The sequence below is a fragment of the Myxine glutinosa genome, chromosome 11 (assembly GCF_964187855.1).
Source record: "Myxine glutinosa chromosome 11, kmMyxGlut1.1, whole genome shotgun sequence".
Lineage (NCBI taxonomy): Eukaryota > Metazoa > Chordata > Myxini > Myxiniformes > Myxinidae > Myxine > Myxine glutinosa.
In genome coordinates, this window is record NC_136271.1 from 135488965 (window position 1) to 135500485 (window position 11521).

The following is an 11521-nucleotide window of genomic DNA, read 5'->3' on the forward strand; positions in this document are numbered from 1 at the left end:
AAAAAAAAAACACTTTTAAACCATTACACGTATCAAACGATACATTTTATGAAACGTGGAAACCTAATACACACTTTGGTGGTTTTAAAATGACAGAATATGTTTTTATTAGAAAAAAAAATGAACATTGAAGACGACGCTGCTAAAAAAATACACCGCTCTAACACATAACCACTAGTTTAAACTACATTTACAACAAATATGAAAACTATTTTCATATCAATGATAAATATAGAATATATAGAAGATAATGATTGAAAAAATGAGCCCTATCTTCCAATGGTAAACAATCCTTCAAAAAATTCCTGGATCCGGAATAATGTTCTGAGCTTCACCAAAAACTAATCAATTCTTCCTTATCCCAAGTGCAATCATCCCACCAACTTTCATCCAAATCCGTTCAGAACTTTTCCAGATATCTTGTTCACAAACACACTAACACACACACACACACACACACACACACACGGACAGACACGATCGAATGCATTACTCCCCAGCGGGAGTAACTAAGCTAACAAAGCCAACACCATCAAGCAATAGAACCATCTTTAGAGGCCATGTTCCCCCGCAAAGCAGGGGTTGGCCTTTTTCGGGCACCGTGGTCCCCTTTTTGAAGCAATGTTTTACGGCCGGATGCCCTTCCTGCCGCCAGCACTGTTAGTCGCCTCTTGCAACACACAGGGAATTACTAGCTGGTACTCAATTTGCTGACCTCGGAAGGATGACAGGTTGAGTCAACCCCCCTGGTGTTAATTCAGCGATCGACCGGGATTGGAACCCAGGATCCTCGGATCCCAAGCCGTGCACCCTAACCGCTAAGCCAACACCAGGCTCCAATACCATCAAGCAATATGGTTGAGAAATGTGGTTACGCTGTCCAGCACTTGATAGGGCCCTGGCACATATAAATCAGTGCTGCAAACAAACCAAGGATGCTTTGAAAATGAAAATTTGCATTTTTGTTCAATTATTATGTGCATGTGATATTCACCCTGAAATAAGGCGATTATTTTCCCATTATAATATTAAAATTAGTTTTGGTTAATGTACACATGGCGATTGTGTTTCAGCTTGGACGATGGCACTGCATTACCAACGATGAAGCATCCAAAAACTTCTGGATGGAAAATAGTTTGTTTAAGAATAAAATTAGTTATGAAACAAATTTAGCGGAATGGTGGAAGACTGCAAGTGGATGGTAATTGACTAATCAGGAAACCCGGTGGATAGCCACACAAGGTCTCATTGATACCAGGGCCGTTGATGTGTCTCAGACTTAAACTTTTGCATTTTTAGAATCTAAGACACACCAAAGAACGGAATATGTTATTTGTAAAACTTCATATTTTGTTGGTATCTTGCACTATTGCATCTTGTTTGTCACATCTCGTTTTAAACACCGCATGTGTATGTATATGTATGTGATGTGATATGATGTGATGATGTGATGATGTGATGATGTCACATCACATCTCCACTGTGATGCAAATTGATCCATGAAATCACCCCAAAAAATGTTATCTGGAAAACTGACAGAGATTAAAAAGAAATGTGTCATGATCCTTAATTTACTGTCTATTGTCGTCATTGTCGTTTTACGCTCAAGACACCAACCGATTAGGACTGATAATTAATAAAAATCACTGTCAAATGTGCGTAAGAGACAGAATAATAAAGAAAAGTGGTTATATGCACCATAAATGCCAATGGTAATTTAGATTGAAATAATGATGCGATGAAAATTTGTTGAAAAAAAAATATTCCATCTTTATGGCCAACAGTGTATATATATATATATATATATATATACAGTATATATATATATATATATATATATATATATATATACAGACTTGGCATTTAATATGGAATTTTTTTTTTTTCTTGACTTGGGTTTAATTTCTGAACTCAGTATATCAATCTGGTGAGTTTCTTTTACCCTTCGGTGATGTCTTTGTTGAAAGAACCATGTCACTGATTGTCTTTCGCAGCAAGAAGTCAATAACAGGCTTATATCACAGGTGGCGTGACAAAATGTAAGGACAGGTACATTTGACGATTGCCTTCACAATCGGGTATATAAGGGTTGTTGCGTTCTGTATTAGTGGAAAACAACTGCTGCACGTCTACAAAAGTTATTGCGGCTTCCTCTGGAGATGGTCCGTCAACATGACAATGCTGTTTGTCATGGAGTGGTGGCTTTACGAAATTCTGGCATGAAACAGCATGCTATTGCTTGGCAGTATGGCATCACTCAAGGTCAGGTGTCAAAGATCCTGAAACGAAATGCTCAGTGGGGTGTCCCTACTCCAATACCGAGGCCAGGACGTCCACGCAGAACCCCAAGGAGAGGTGATCGCCAGCTGCACCTGTTAGTCTGCAATGGCCGCACCAAGTCAGCTAATCTGCTTAGGGCTGAGTGGCAGCAACTGACAAATGTGCCTGTATCCAGAAGGCGAGTCAACCAGCGACTGGTTCAAGCAGGCTATCGTGCCAGACGTCCCCTGAGAAAGCCACGCCTGACCAGACAACACAGCCAGCGCCGATTGCAGTGCGCCAGAGAGCACCGTCAATGGCAGCCAGGACACTGGAATCACGTTCCTTCAGTGACAAGTCTAGTTTTCTGGTCTATCGTCAATATGTCCGCATCCGAGTGCGCAGACAAGTGCATGAAGCCCACAACGAAGATTGTATAGTGCCAAGAGTCCAAGCTGGAGGTGGTGGGGTGACCGTTTGGGCTGCTTTTCATGCAGGGGCACAACTGACCTGGTTGTTCTGAATGGAAACCTGAACCAGTTCAAGTACAGGGTCATTCTGGAAGAAACATTGCTTCCATTTGCTCATGCAGCCTATCGAGGAAACTTTGTCTTCCAAGATGATAATGCATGGCCTCATCGTGCTCGCATGATCCAACACTTTCTTGCTGACCGTGGTGTAGAGCATATGGAGTGGCCTGCCATGTCCCCGGATATGAATCCGACAGAGAACTTGCGGGCAGAATTACCGCGTCAAATCGACAACATGGACCAGCAGCCGACCTCTGTGCGTGAATTGCAGCAGACTATTGTCACTGCATGGCAAGCGATTCCTGTCCAAACCTTGGCAAATCTCGTGAACAGCATGCCTCGACGTGTACGTGCTCTCCTGAATGCTCGTGGGGGTTACACGAAGTACTGAACTGTAATTTTACTGTCCGTAATCCCAGTCATAATTTAGCTTTTGTTTTTGTTTTTTTTTGTTTTGTTTTTTGTTTGTTTTTTTTACACTGAATCGAGGCTTGTGGAAGAGCGAACATTTACTTCACAAACAAATCAACCAGACAAACAAAATATATAAAAAGAGGGAGTGGAAGACAAGGTGGGGAGAGAAGAGGAAGCACACAAACACAACATTTGAGAGCAGGGAGATGTGTGGAAGGGAGAGGGCTTGGGGGGAGGAGGTGAGGGAAGGGGGGGGGGGGAGGAGGGAGAAGTATAAAACACAAGGACACCAAGGACTTCCAGGACAGAAGTTGGTATTTCAAAAAAGTGGAATTGGGGTGAAATTAGCAGGGGTAGAAAAGATCAAGGTTTTTGATGGGGGAAGATAAGAGATGGTGGTGAACAGCTGTTTTCAAGACCTGGAGGGTGGAGTGGGATTGAAAAGAGTGAGGGAGTTTGTTCCAGAGGCGGCAGAAAAGAGGAATGAAGGAGTGAAGGTGAGCAGAGAGTCTTGATTTTGGCAGTTTGACCATAAGAGGGTTGCAGGCAGATCTTGTGCGACCTGTAGGAATATTTGCGGGACAGAGCCCAGAGAGAGCTGGGGGGGCAAGGCCAGAGAGGAGTCGGTAGAAGACGGAAAGACCACCAACCTGCCTGCGGTGAGTGAGTGAGAGGCCCTTGGAGTTAGCTTCATCGTGGGAGATTCCAATGATTCTGAATGCTTTGGTTTCAACAGCGTGAAGACGAGCTAGGTGTGAGGCAGGAGCACCAGCCCAGAGAGGAGAGCAGTATTCCATTGAGCTGTGGATGAAAGCCTTGTATGTGGTGAGGAGCTCAGGTGTGCCAAGGAAGTACTTCGCACGACGGAGGATGCCCAGTCGGCGACTGGCTTTGGAGGCCAGATTTGAAATGTGGTTTTCCCAGGAAAGATCATGGCAGATAGTGAGACCCAAAAGCTTGAGTGACAGAACTTCTTGGAGAGGATTATTCAGAAAGTGGATGGGAGGGTTGTCCAGTCGGTCTTTTCGGAGAGACATCGTAAGAGTGTGAGATTTGTCAGGATTGAAAGACATGTTCCACTTGTTTGCCCAGTCTGTGATTTTGTCCAGGTCTGCAGAGAGTGAGGAGGCTGCAGGCTGCCGATCTGAGGGATGAAGAATGGAGCGGCAGAGAGTAGAGTCATCAGCAAAGAGATACAGAGGATTTTCAAGAGAGTCAGAGAGATCATTGATGAAGACCAGAAAAAGCACAGGGCCCAGAACACTGCCTTGTGGAACTCCAGCCTGAACAGGAAGAGGAGATGAGAGAAACACATTCAGGGCCACACGTTGACTACGACTAGAGAGGAAGTCCGCCAGCCATGCGTGGAGATTTCCATGGATACCAAAAGAGGAGAGTTTGGTGAGCAGAGCGGGGTGCCAGACCATATCGAAGGCACGTGATATGTCAAGGGAGACTGCTCTAATTTCCTGTTTGGCATTGAGGACCTCCATCCATTGTTGAGAAAGCAGAAGCAGCATGTCCAGAGTAGAGTGTCCAGGTCTGAAACCAAATTGATGATCAGAGATCAAGCCATTGGAGAAGAGGAAAGATTTCATATCTGAAGCAATGATGGATTCCACGACTTTGCTGATAATATTGGGAGAAGGCTGATTGGTCTGTAGTTGCTGGGATCTGTTTTTGCACCTTTTTTGTGCAAAGCGGTGATGTTGGCAGATTTCCAAGCAGATGGAAGATGACCTTGAGCAAAAGAGAGGGTGAAGAGAACAGAGAGAGGGAGTGAAAGAGCAGAAGAACAGGATTTTAGGACCCCTGGGCTGATGCCGTCAGGTCCAGTTGCAGAATCCGAGTCGAGGGTTGACAGAAACTTTTCCACCTTGTCAGGAGGAAAGGACACAGAGTCCAGGAGCAGCTGGGTACGACTGGGTACGGTGAGTACAGAGAGGGGTGGGTTTGGGACACAAGATTTAGAGGCAAACACAGAGTTGAGGCATTCAGCTTTTTCATGTGCGGAGTCAGCCGTGTGGCCATTTGAGGTGAGGGAGGGGATGGAGGGGGAACAAACACCAGAAACAGATTTGACCAGACGGCAACCAGGATTTGGAAGAGGGAGACAGATAAGAGAGTTCGGTCCTGAGAACGGAGAGATATTGTTTCCTGGCTCTCCTGAGGGTGGACACACACTTGTTTCGGGCTTTGTGAAAGGAAATGAGATTTCCTTCCGTTGGATTTGCTTTCCAGGAGACGAAAGCAAGTTGTTTCTGGGCAATAGCCTCACCATAAGAATCCGTGTACCATGGACGGGAGGAAGGGTATGACAACTGAAGACGAGATGGGATAAATCTGTGCATGAGAGAGAGAGCAATTTACTTTGGAAGAATTCCCAGGAAGAATTGATGTCAGAGGCGGTAGAGATGGGAGACCAGTCCAGATGATTGATGGCTGCTTGAAGACCGTGCCAGTTGGCCTGAGTGAAATGCCAGACTCGTCGAAGCTGAGGAGCTCTCTGAGAATGGTCAGAGAGATGTCCACTTTAACAAGCACATGATCAGAAGAGCCGATTGGAGCAGAAGAAGAGCAGCAGACATTTTCAGGGAAGTTAGTCATAACCAAGTCCAGAAGAGAAGATGCTCCGTTGACTGAAATCCGGGTCGGGAAATTGACTTTGTAGTTGTCTTTGTAGTAGTGAAGTAGTAGTCTTTTGTTAATACAATAAAACTGAACTTCACATTCCATTTTTAATTAACACATATTCCATTCATCTATAGGCAGGGAATTTAGCAGGCAAACAATGGCCTACTCTTTTTGAGAGACACTCTAAAATGTTACACATACACAAGCTAAATTAAGTTGGGATAGCCAACTTTATGTCTCCATTCAAACAACCAAATAACCAACTAACCATGTCTGCCACTCCTCAGCTTACATAATCCAGCTTTCCAAGAGGATTCCCCATCCAATTAATGAACTCATATTTAACTCGACTCATCAGACGGCATCAGCCCACGGGTCCTAAAATCTTGCTCTTCCGCTCTTTCACATTTTCTCTCTATTCTCTTCACCCTCTCTTCTGCTCAAGGTCATCTGCCATCAGTTTGAAAATCAACCAACATCAACGCTTTACACAAAAAACGTGCAAAAACAGATCCTTGCAACTCCAGACCAATCAGCCTGCTCCCAATTACCAGCAAAGTCATGGAATCCATCATTGCTTTGGATATCAAATCATTCCTCTTCTCCAATGGCTTGATCTCTGATCATCAATTTGGTTTCAGACCAGGTCATTCTACTCTGGACATGCTGCTTCTGCTGTCTCAATAATGGATGGAGGTCCTCAATGCCAAACAGGAAATTAGAGCTGTCTCCCTCGACATATCACGTGCCTTCGATACGGTCTGGCACCCCGCTCTGCTCACCAAACTCTCCTCCTATGGTATCCAGGGAAATCTCCACGCATGGCTTGCGGACTTCCTCTCTCGTCGTCGTCAACGTGTGGCCCTGAATGGGTTTCTCTCATATCCCCTTCCTGTTCTGGCTGGAGTTCCCCAAGGCAGTGTTCTGGGGCCTGTGCTTTTTCTGGTCTTCATCAATGATCTGTCCGACTCTCTGGAAAATCCTCTCCATCTCTTTGCTGATGACTCCACTTTCTGCTGCTCCATTCCTCATCCCTCTGATCGGCAGTCTGCAGCCTCCTCACTCTCTGCAGACCTGGACAAAATCACAGACTGATGAAACATGTGGAAAACGTCTTTCAATCCTGACAAATCTCACATTCTTACTATGTCTCTCCGAAAAGACTGACTGGACAACCCTTCCATCTACTTTCTCAACAATCCTCTCCAGGAAGTTCTGTCACTCAAGCTTTTGGGTCTCATTATCTGCCATGAACTTTCTTGGGAAAACCACATTTCCAAGCTGGCCTCCAAAGCCAGTCGCCAACTGGGCATCCTCCATCGTACTAAGTCCTTCCTTGGCACACCTGAGCTCATCACCACATATAAGGCTTCCATCCGTAGCTCACTGGAATACTGCTTTCCCCTCTGGGCTGGTGCTCCTGCCTCACACCAAGCTCGGCTTCACGCTGTTGAAACCAAAGCTTTCAGAAATTTGGGAATCTCCCGTGATGAAGCCGATTGTGAGGGCCTTTCACTCACTCACCGCAGGCAGGTTGGTGGTCTTTCTGTCTTCTACCGACTCCTATCCGGCCTAGCTCCCCCAGCTCTATCTGTGGTCTGTCACCCAAATATTCCTACAGGTCACATAAGAGCTACCAGCAACCCTCTCCTGGTGAAATTGCCAAAATCAAGACTCTCTGCTCACCTTCACTCTTTCATTCCTCTTTACCCCCACCTGGAACAAACTCACTCACTCTCTTCAATCCCACTCCTCCCTCCATGTCTTGAAAACAGCTGTTCACCACCATCTCTTATCTTCCCCCATCCAAAACCTTAGGAGATTCGGCTTTACACCACTCCAGCCAACGTTAATTCACCCCAGATCCACTTTTTTGAAATACCGACTTCTTTCTTGGAAGTCCTCGTAGTGTCCACTCCCACCCCCCCCCCCTCCCCCCCTTCCCATGCCTCCTGCCCCCAAGCCCTCTTACTCCCATAGATCTCCCGATGTCCCTGTTCTCTGCTGTCGTACTTGTGTGCTTCCCTCTTTCTCCCCATATTGTCTCCCGCTCCCTTTATTGTATGTTTTGTGTCCGTTTTTTTTTGTGTGATTAATGTTAGCTCTTACATGAGCGTCGATCTTGTATACAAAAAAAAGGAGAAGAAATAAAGACTTTTAGCTACTTTTATTTTTGTATTCATGAATCTAGGTCCATAGAGTAGCTTATCTTGCAAAATATGTCAAGAGATGGTGCATGAGTTGTAGGTATCCATTTGTGTGGTGCACTAATAATTAGAACGGTACTCAGTAGAGAGCACACCTCCGCCAGGTGAACAGTTTATGCTTTGTATCCCAGAGTAGACCAAAAAAATCAAAATACAGAATCACATTTAATCAAAATCATCCGTCCACAACTTTTTGAGATATCCTGCTGTATATCGTTTTTGGCCCTATCTCCCAATGGTGAAGAATCACTTTAAAAATTTCTACTAGCCAGATCCGTACCTTCACAAAAATTGAATCGATTATTCCTTGTCACACAATCGACACACGTTGTCCACCAAGTTTCGTCCAGATTCGTCCATAACTTGTTGAGATATCCTGCTATAAGTTGGTTTTAGCCCAATCACTTACTGGTGAAAATCACTTATAAAATTAAGTCATTCTCATATGCGATAATATACACGAGATGACCAAAAGTATGTGGACACCTGAACATCGAACAACTCATTCCAAAATAATGGGCATTAATATAGAGTTGGTCCCCCCCCCCCCCCCAAACCCACCCCCCTTCCTTTGCTGCTATAACAGCCTCCACTCTTCTGGGAAGGCTTTCCACTAGAACTAGATGTTGGAACATTGCTGTGGGGATTTTCCTCCATTCAGCCACAAGAGCATTAGTGAGGTAGGGCACTGATGTTGGGCGATTCGGCCTGGCTCGCAGTCGGCATTCAAATTCATCCCAAAGGTGTTCGATGGTGTTGAGGTCAGAGCTCTGTGCAGGCCAGTCAGGTTCTTCCACACTGATCTCAACAAACCATTTCTGTATGGACCTCACTTTGTGCATGGGGCCATTGTCATGCTGAAACAGGAAAGGGCCTTCCCCAAAATGTTGCCACAAAGTTGGAAGCACACAATCGTCTAGATCTCTAGAATGTCATTGTATGCTGTAGCATTAAGATTTCCCTTCACTGGAACGAAGGGGCCAAGCTCAAACCATGAAAAACAGCCCTAGACTATTATTCCTCCACCACAAAACTTTAGAGTTGGCACTATGCATTCAGGCAGGTCACATTCTCCTGGCATGCGCCAAATCCAGATTTGTCCGTCGGACTGCCAGATGATGAAGCGTGATTCGTCACTCCAGAAAATGCATTTCCGCTGCTCCAGAGTCCAATGGCGGCGAGCTTTACACAACTCCAGCCAACGCTTGGCATTGCGCATGGTGATCTTAGGCTTGTGTGCGGCTGCTGGACCATGAAAACCCATTTCATGAAGCTCCCGACAAACAGTTGTTGTGCTGATGTTGCTTCCAGAGGCAGTTTGGAACTCGGTAGTGAGTGATGCAACCGAGGACAGACGATTTTTACGCGCTATGTGCTTCAGCACTCGGCGGTCCCGTTCTGTGAGCTTGTGTGGCCTACCACTTCTAGGCTGAGCTGTTGTTGCTCCCAGACGTTTGCACTTCACAATAACAGCACTTACAGTTGACCGGGGCAGCTCTAGCAGGGCAGAAATTTCACGAACTGACTTGTTGGAAAGATGGCCTCCTATAACGGTGCCACGTTGAAAGTCACTGAGCTCTTCAGTACGGCCCATTCTAATGTCAATGTTTGTCTATGGAGATTCCATAGCTGGGTGCTTGATTATATATATATATATATGTATATATATATATATATATATATATATATATATATATATATATATATATATATATATATAGTTGCGGTTTTTAGAACCTTCACTTTGTAAATTTTGGTAAATGTTCCCTTATAAATAATCCCCTGTAAATATCCCCATTATTTGGCTAATATTAAAGATCGCACCCTAGTTAGTCCATGTACAACCGCACCTCGTGAAACCGATACGTGCAGCTCTGCCAGTCGCAGCCGCCTTAGCACTCGCCCCAAGCCGCCATTATGCACGCGGTAATCTGGAGGAAAAAGGGGAGGAGTGGGTTCGAGCGCCAGGAACGAGGCGTGGCCTGTCAATGTCTCCTCAAGAGGTGGACCCAGCGAGCCCTCGCCGGCCAACCAGGGCCGAGGTGAGCCGACCGGTAGGCGTGTCCTAGGAGCCGGCGGCTGGATACAGGAACGCCCAATAAAAGCAGCTGGGAGGGGGGACTGCTTCGAGAGATGAGTGCGAAGGTCTGAGATACGAGGTACCAGAAGAGGATACAGCTGAATCGTAAGGCAGGAGAGTGGGTTCCGTTGATGACGACAATACCGCAAGATATTTGCATTGTCCGACCGCCTGAAACCGATACGTGCAGCTGCCGCCGGGTTTCGCCTCAAGCCCGGAGTGTGGACCGAAGCGCGACCTGGAGCGGACCTCGACGCTGTGCCATCTGCCCGGACCTTCCTGCCCTGCCATCTGCTTGGACCTTCTCCCCCTTCCAGCCATTCCTTCCTGCCATTCCCTATTCGTGTGAGTCTGTTTGTTCTGTCGGGGCGTATGGTAATATAAGACTGTTTTAAGGCTGCCCTGTGTATCTGCTTCTTCCTCTCCTTGTATATTCCCTTCTTTCATTTCCTCTTGTAGATAGTAAATAAACCTGTGTTCTTTCTTACCCTTTTGGTTTCTTCTTCCCCCGATCGCTTTAGTCCTTTCCCAATTGAGTACCTGTGGCACGATTTGGCCAACCGCTATAATCGGGTTTAGTCTCTTGTTAACGGCCCGAGTCGCAGCTCGCTTCGCTCGGCGCATCCATTCACGCAGCGGCCCGGGTGGGAGTATCTCCTCGCTTACGGCCGGGGGTGGTAATTAGGTAGTAGGACGGATTGGGTTTACAACCCTACTCACCACCTACCGGAAGTGATGTCATACTTCCAGGACCGACGGACGGCCAGCTTAACAGGACAAGGGGATTAACCCCCCCATGCTAACGGGAGTGCCGTCCCCCGGATCCGTAACAATATATATATATACCTGTCAGCAATGGGTGTGGCTGAAACAGCCGAATCTCCTAATTAGAAGTGGTGTCCGCATACTTTTGGTAATGTTGTGTTTAGCTCATATCCGAATAATTCTCATGTCAATTAAATTCGCATATCAATCTCATATCAAATAAATAATTATCAGATCCGAATCCATATTGAGATCTTCACCAAAATTGAATCGATTCTTCCTTGTCAGACACCCAACCGGTCCACCAAGTTTCGTCCAAATCCGTCCACAACTTTTTGAGATATCCTACTATATATTGTTTTTGGCCCTATCTCCCAATGGTGAAGAATCACTTTAAAAATTCTACCAGCCAGATTCGAATCCGGATATTCACCAAAATCTAATCATTTCGTCCTTGTCACATACGCTACCTGGCTGCCAAATTTCGTCCGAATCCGTCCACAACTTTTTGAGATATCGTATTCACAAACAGACAGGGGTGACCTCTGCACAACTTGATCTCATGATCATGATCTGCATGATCTTTGGTGGCGAAGGTAAAAATAAGCACGTTCCAAAAATTAATCATGACA

General features: G+C 45.7%; 1 protein-coding gene across 1 annotated transcript in view; it reads right to left on the minus strand.

The window, feature by feature from the left end:
- The window catches only part of LOC137436834 (neurexin-1-beta-like), a 513626-nt gene that overhangs the window by 367179 nt on the left and 134926 nt on the right, over positions 1-11521 (minus strand). The gene's annotated exons all lie outside the window — the stretch shown is intronic.